The sequence below is a fragment of the Corapipo altera genome, unplaced genomic scaffold, assembly GCF_003945725.1.
Source record: "Corapipo altera isolate COAL_440 unplaced genomic scaffold, ASM394572v1 61281, whole genome shotgun sequence".
Taxonomy (NCBI): Eukaryota; Metazoa; Chordata; class Aves; order Passeriformes; family Pipridae; genus Corapipo; species Corapipo altera.
The window spans coordinates 4,881,379-4,888,952 of record NW_020884921.1 but is presented as its reverse complement, the minus strand read 5'-3'; the positions used below and the strand labels follow the sequence as shown (position 1 = coordinate 4,888,952).

The following is a 7,574-nucleotide window of genomic DNA, read 5'->3' as shown; positions in this document are numbered from 1 at the left end:
TGAAATTTGTGTGTGCTGTGTTCCCATTTAAAAAAAGTTTCCTTCCAGCCACAATTAATAGAACAAAACCTCATCTTCTTCAGAGATTATTCCTGGAATACTGTAATTTTAACATCTATGTAAAGGAGGAAAGTTTTTTGCCATGTACAAGCCATTTGGCCTTCCTTCTTCTTGAAGTGATTTCTGGATAAGATAACCAAGTTGATATTTTCCACTTGAACTCGCAGTGTACTTTTGAAGAGGGATGGCAATGCTGTGTTCATTTGCCAGCACTGACAAAGGTCTGCTTGTCAGTGATACCTTTTACAGCTAAATTTACTCGGGAGTGACAGAAGCAGGTGCACCTTGGCCTGCCAGACACTTGTGCACCCGCATCATGCAGCCTACAGGTCAACTTCCAAAGGACAAAAAGCCTTGGTCTGCAGAGTAGAGGGTGAGTGAGGCAAACACAACCCAAACTGGGGGGCTTCTCTTCAAAGCCAGCTGGTCTGGCTTTATTCTACAGGAATTTTTTTACCTGCCAGTTTCATCAACGAAGCCCTCAGCAGGTGCTGACGGGTACAACTTCCTGGAGAAGCAGAAGAAGGGCACTGGTGAGTTTTAATCAAGAAAACAATTAAAAAATAATTATTATGTCGTTGGAGTGTTCTGCCTGTCACAGCCCTGGACGATTCAGCTCCGGGCTTGTGGTTACACTCACAAAGAGTTCTTCATGAGAAAGCAGATAAATTTTGTAGCCTGCTTTGTATTTTATTTGATACAGTGTTTGATTTTAGCTTCTGTTGCCAAGAAAAGTTTCTTGAAACTGACTGGATATTTATAGTCAGTTTCTTTCAAACTGTTTCTATGATTCTGAATGGAAAGAACATAGAGGATTACAAGCAGGAACAGCAGAAGCCAGACAGTGCTGGCTAGGGGTGTACTCTCTGCCCCCCATCTGCCTCCTTTAAAATAAATGAGTTATCCTGGTAACTTCCAAATAAATCAAAAGGATATGTTGTCTGTAGACTGCTCACAGTCTTTGGAGCTTCAGCAGACAATTCTGAGCCTTAGAAACTCCTTTTGAACATCAACTAAATTAACAATGTTTAGAGCTTTTTACAAGACTCAATAATCAAAAGATTATCGCACAAAACTGTTGCCTTACACTAAAGTGAAAATGTAAATTATGAAACAGAGGTTACATAAGAGCACTGCTTGACACGGTCCTCTTTAAAGATATTATGAATTTACATATTTCCTTATTTTAAAAGCCCAAATTATGCCTTAAAAAATACAAATTATGTGTGTATTCTTAAATTTGCATAAGAAATTAGAAACTAGACAATGGGAAAAAAAAGATTTTTTTTTCTAGAACAAAAAGATTTCAATTAATGTGGAAATGCGGGAAAGTGTGACCATATGTTAAAGTAAATATTTGGAGTATAGAAAAGCATTTTTATTATGAGTTCTATTTCAGGAACTCATTCTTTTAACTTTGTTTCACAGTATTCATTACGAATTGTTGTGTTAAATTGAAAACATTTATTTAAGAGAGTAAACAGACAGAAAACTCGACCATACGAATCTTTTTCAGTAAACAGATTCCATATTCACAATTCACTGCACACCATAGAAGACACTAATGGGGGAGAAAAAGGAATCATATGTCAATATACAGTTAGATTGTTTCTGAAGTTGCTATTCTCTACATGTGAAAATAAATTATTTATCAGCAATAGATAGATTGAATAGTAATACCTAAATAATAATGTCCTTTCAAAGTTCCCTGATCTTTGATTTTGTTTCTGCTAGGCTGCTTGATGTGGGGAACTCCTACTTCAGTAGAGGTAGATCAGACATAATCCGAAAATAATCAATTTTCTTAATTTGGAGACATAGAAAACAGCAGAAGATATTATTTTTGTTTCTGAAATATGCAACATGAAAATAATCATAATTTTGTTTGCTGCAAAGATATTCTACCATAGGTGAGAATAAAAGGCCATTAGAATAAAACATTGCTAGTCAAAACGCAAAGTAAACCTCTAAATATGAAATATACTTTTTTGGATGGAGTATGAAATGCAGAACCCCCAAAACTAGAACTGCCTTTAAACTGAGCAATGCCTGTAAAACTCTGCTGTTACACACATAACGTTTGTAATGTATGGAAATGAAATCCCCTAAACAGTCGTTAAAACCAAGCACTGTTAAATCCAAAGTCAGTAAATAGGAATGGCAGTTCCTGGAGTTAACTAGACATTCCACATGCCACCCTAGCCATGAAAAACATTGTTTTAGAGCCTTTAGTTCTGTACAGTGTAAGTTCATCAGTATTTTACTGTATTGATTGTAAAGGCTCAGAATCAGTAATTAATGTAACAACCTCATGGATAATTGCTTAAAATTCCAGTTAAGTTAGTCTGTATTTCACTGCATTTAGGGAAAAGAGTATTTTGTAAAATGAAAGTTCAGTATAAGACGTTTTGCTTTTCTAGTAAAAGATTGTTTAATGTTTCAAAATCTGGAGATTACTCACTAGATAATTTATACCATTAAATTTAAGTGCGTGACCTTTATAGGTCTTTCTGGGTTTTATTTTTGTCATCAACAGACTTCAGCACACTAAGTGAAATTCTACAATATTTCTATTAATGAAATAGTGACAGATTAAGAAATAGGAAAACATTATTTAATTCACTGAAACTTTATAATTATTTCAGCAAAAATAGAATTAGCCCTAAAATGGCTGGTACACTCCTTTATTTTTGTACCAACTATTCCCCATTAACCATAATCTCTGTTTTCTATTTTGTAAACTATGGCAATTTATTCTACAACTATCTTTTTATCTTTTTTTATTTTGAAGAGCTACAGTGTAGCTCAGCTTTCAACCACATGTTTGTCTTTTCCAATTAATCCAAGCTTTAGTGTCAGGAAGACATCTATATTAGTTATTCCATAGTGCACGTAAATAAAAAATGGGATTTAACCACAGAGTTTTGGCAAAAATCACAATTTAGTGGCTCTGGGTTGTGTTCTTCAAAAGTTAATTCACGGCTTTTCATATGGTGTTATATGGTATTTTGAAAGCATCTCATGCCTTCTCCTTTCATTTATGCTGGTGAAAACTAGACGTTTTCCACCAAAGGCAATGAAGTTGCATATAAAAGTCAGATAAGAAGATGAGATGCATGATAAAAATCTAGGGCGGAAAGCAAGATGAATTGCCTTAATTATTGCTTCATACAAGAGCACTTAAAACATACAAATTTTCCATTTTACATTTCTATTCTAAAGTGTATAAGCAAACATATATATTATATATCTACATATATTAAGTGTGTGTATGTCCATATATATATACACACACGTACACACACACACACACACAGACACACACACACACACACACACATATTAAAGAAAACATATATACACTTTAAATTTGTAATTATTTTCCCCTTGGTACAGTAAGCAATATTCTTATTATACAAAATATATAGCTTTCTTCGTGGGCTTTCATTAAGTAATGGTTTTGTTCAGACATTCATTGGTTATTAGTCTGAGATGGTCTCCCTGGAAATCAAAGGATGAGGCCACGTTAGGAAGCAATGGAGAATTCTCCACCTTGCCAGTGTGCAGCCACGTATGGAACCATTGCCTTTCTTGGGGGCTTCAATGCCCCTGAGCTGTTCTGGTGGCTGCAAAGAATGGCTCTGAAGCCACGCCCCACGCCTGCACACCACTGTGGCCCATTCCCAAGTGAAGACACCTCCAGCATTCACACACCACTCCCCATGACTGCTCACAGCTCCTCCTTCCTATCCCATTTTAAAAATGCTGCTGCACTGTACATTCACCACAAACAAGGAACGTCTCAAAATATACCCCTTGTCACAGTGTATAGGTACACAAACTGTTAATAGAATTATTTTCTCTAATTAAAGTACGGACAGTTTATTGCATTGTCAGATATGGAGTTTGTTCCTTTGAAAGAAAACTAGCATTATAAAGCAAGTTCTGAAAGCACCATTTAAGAAATTTTCAATAAAGACAAAAGCAACAGTGCACTCTGTGCACAGCTCTAAATGCACTGGATTCTAAATCAAGTTCAAAAAATACAGCTTAAAAAGAATAAACAACTAGATTTAAGTTCAGGTATATGAGCTTGCTGGAAACATGTAAAATAACTGCACAGATAATAATAATAAAAATAAATAAAATAACACCCAGAGTGAATGAAAAAAGCAATTATACACAGTATTGCAAATATATATATAGCCTTATAAATACATATATATAGCATTACTAGTTCTACTTATATACTTGAAAGTTGTGCCTATAGCATACAAAACACATGAAGTTCAAACTAATATTAATGTAGCTAATGCACTGTACCCTGAAACATACAATCATTTGTCAGAGCAAAAAACTGAAAGCTGAATAGAATGATATGCAGCTGCTAAGGACAAATCCTCCAAAACAAACCTTTCTGTATCTGTGTTGATGGGTTTTGTCTTCTGTTTTGTTTGGGGCTTGTTAAACAAAAAAGCTCTTCCCCAGTAATTTTCATCTCTCTCTCTACTTTCTTTTTATTGCTATAAGAATGACAATACAGAAGTATACAAAATGGATGCTTCCTATAGTTTTTGCTATAGATATTTGGAGCACTTGTTTGTTTTCTTTGCTTTCTAAAGTGGAAGCAGGATACTCTCTATATAATATAACTACACTGCAAATAGCCCTTTCCCTAGTATCCATCCACCTCCTGAAACTGAAATTATTGTAGAAAGAATGCTTGGTAATGATAAGTTATTATAGTATTTAATAACTTTAAAGGAAGAGTATACTAATGTTGAAAAAAATAGAAGGGACTGTGAAATAATATACTTGTATATTATTTATATTATATTATAGTTCCTACCCTTGGAAAGATATGGCTGTCCATTTCATTATGAGTCCTTGTACTAAATCAGTTCATTAGCCATTTAGTACTCCACCACAATCTCACCACAGTGAGATTTTGGTTTGTATTCTTCCTCAGAAATACAAGGGAACTAGCTCCCAATTAGGGCAAAGAAGCACTTGGTTTCTTTGATCCTGGGAGAAAACATTCTTTAAATAGCTTTAAAACTGCTGGGTTTAATCTGCAAAAAGGTTGTGGGAACTCCTCATTGAATCTCACTTTAATCCAAAAATTCTTAACCTGTCTACCCCCACTAGCAACAGCCGTCTTAAGTTATTTCTTCCCACGTGCCTTTTGCCTCATCTTCCCCAACATGAATATCTACACCCCAAAAAGACACTTCTGCCTCACTTAAGAGCAAGAAAATTTCATAACCCCCTTCCAAATATGTACCCATTCCCCATATCCTGCTCCTATAGCTAAGCTACAATCAAGAGAACAATTAAGTCACATTCAGAGATAATGAGGTTTTACAGCACAGACCTTCCAACTACTACAGATCTAAAAGGTAAAGACAAATGCTAGTTCCACCATATTTATTTGTCAGTCAGAGTTTAAAACTAAAGAAGGTAACAATATATTAGGTCAGTTAAATACATACTCAAATGGACTTAATTGAGTTGTTTAACAAAAAAAAAATCCTGATGTTGCCTTTGCATGGTTTTTAGTTGCCTGACAAAAATAATAATTCCCCCAATTGCAGGAACTTCAATTTACCAATCAAGTTTCTTCTCCTTTAACCATGTCAGGGTAGCTATCTGTAAAGTCATTGCTGAAACAGGATCTTGCCAGTCTTATTGGTGCAGGCTTGCAGAACATAACAGACCCAAAATGGGAACTTAAACCTGTCTGCATCATACAGGAGCTGCAGAAAGATGCTCAAACTGGATCATATGACAGTAACAGCAATTTCAGACAAAATACATCCAAAACAAAGTACATATCCTTAATGATCTAAGGCTTTAACCTCAGTAATGTCAACTTTTTAAAGAGTTTCCATGGGAAGAGTTATAACCAATGACATCACAGCTGGAGGATCATGGAAGTTTTAAATAGATAAATACAGGTGGCACAATTACATCTAAAAGCTGACCCAACTATTGTGCGATTACATTTTATGGTCGCAGAGGTTACGAGGTCTTCTTCACTTATCAAGAAGAGCTGCCAACCTTCAAAAGGCCTCCCTAAAATATCTAATAAAATTTTTATATTAATTATTGTTTTTATAAGAGAAATATTAATATTAAAGCAGCACTTAGAAGACATATGGGTCAACACTTGTGTTTAAAGCTGTTCAAATGTAAAATAGAAACATGAATTTAGTACTGAAGAGTTTGCAAACTCCTAAAACCAGTGCATTTTCCTAAAATGTCCAGAGAATAACCTATTAATTCTTGGTATCTGCATGCAAGTATATCTGTACAAAATAGTTTGCCAGCAACACCTTCATCCTCTCAATCTACGTACTAGTCTATTGCTATTGTCTTCTATATTCAAATATCATAAAACATACGCAAATATCATAAAACATACTCTGTTAGACCTAGTCAGATCACTGACCATTAAAATTTATACATCATTTGTTCCAACTTGGGCTCCAGAAAGTGGTACGAAATCTGAAATAGAGGCAAATTATCAGAGAAACGGCAAAAAACTGTGCAGTCATCCAAAATATAGGTCAAATTCTAGTCTGGAAAAGTCATGAGGACTTGTTTTTAGGGGAAAAAACAATTGGGAATACTGTAACAGCTGACTTTCATGTTCTACATTGGAATATGTATCTATAGCCAGAATAGGAAACCATAGTGGCTTTTAGCAACAGGACACAAAGTTGACCAACCTTTTTTTTCCCCTTGGAACATTTTTGGTTTTGAATTTTGTTTGAATTGTGGCTAAGGGTCTATCCAAAACAAACCTCTACTTTGCTTGGCCCTCAGAATTACCATGAATTTCATTGTCTACACAGATGCAGATGCTGATCTAATTTGTAGCAGCTGCAGAATACTTAATTAAGCCTTTTCTGGCCATCTACGGCTGTCTGCTTCTGTATTGCATCGTCATGCAGAGCAAGATAGAAAAAAGCTTGAGTGTCACACAATTAGCAAGGGAGTGCAATCATATTTTTGGGGTTGGGTTGTGGATTTTTTAGCAAAATATCTGAAAATATCACAATACCTTAGTTAGGCAATTCCATTTCTGGAAAACAGAAGGAATGCACAACCGAAAATATCCATTCCCTGCTCCCAACCAACTTTTCACAAAATGAAAGGGAATCACAGGGAGATCCTCTGTATTCAATGGAGGGCAATCATATGGACAAATAAATGTGGCAGCAGGAATAAGAAGGGTGGACCTTACTTAAACACTCATTCTGAAACAATTTCTGGGAGCCTTTCCTCTTGGACACAAGTACGAGGAACTGCCCTAGGAGGAACTTCTTTAGAAATACCCAGCTGATGGTGAAAAGGTTTAAAACATCTAAAGCTGCATAAATTACCAATTAAATACAAACTTGTCTTAGTTTGTATCAACTCTAAAGGCTGTGAGAGATAGCTCTTCTGTATTGGCAATCAAGTTGAATAATAAAGATATTGTATTTCTCGGGTGAAGGCTGTTTAAAAAT

At 35.3% G+C, this 7,574-nt stretch overlaps 1 protein-coding gene across 17 annotated transcripts in view; it reads left to right on the top strand.

Annotated features, from left to right (window-relative positions):
- The first annotated feature begins 413 nt into the window (after positions 1-413).
- The window catches only part of MEF2C (myocyte enhancer factor 2C), a 136,131-nt gene continuing 128,970 nt past the window's right edge, over positions 414-7,574 (top strand). For 7 of the 17 annotated variants that reach the window (XM_027656919.1, XM_027656913.1, XM_027656922.1 and 4 more), the window contains exon 1: positions 416-593. The gene's annotated coding sequence lies outside the window, so the exon portion shown is untranslated. Of the gene's footprint in view, positions 594-7,574 lie in introns of all 17 variants that reach the window. The other 10 variants (XM_027656912.1, XM_027656906.1, XM_027656917.1 and 7 more) reach the window with 3 other exon arrangements.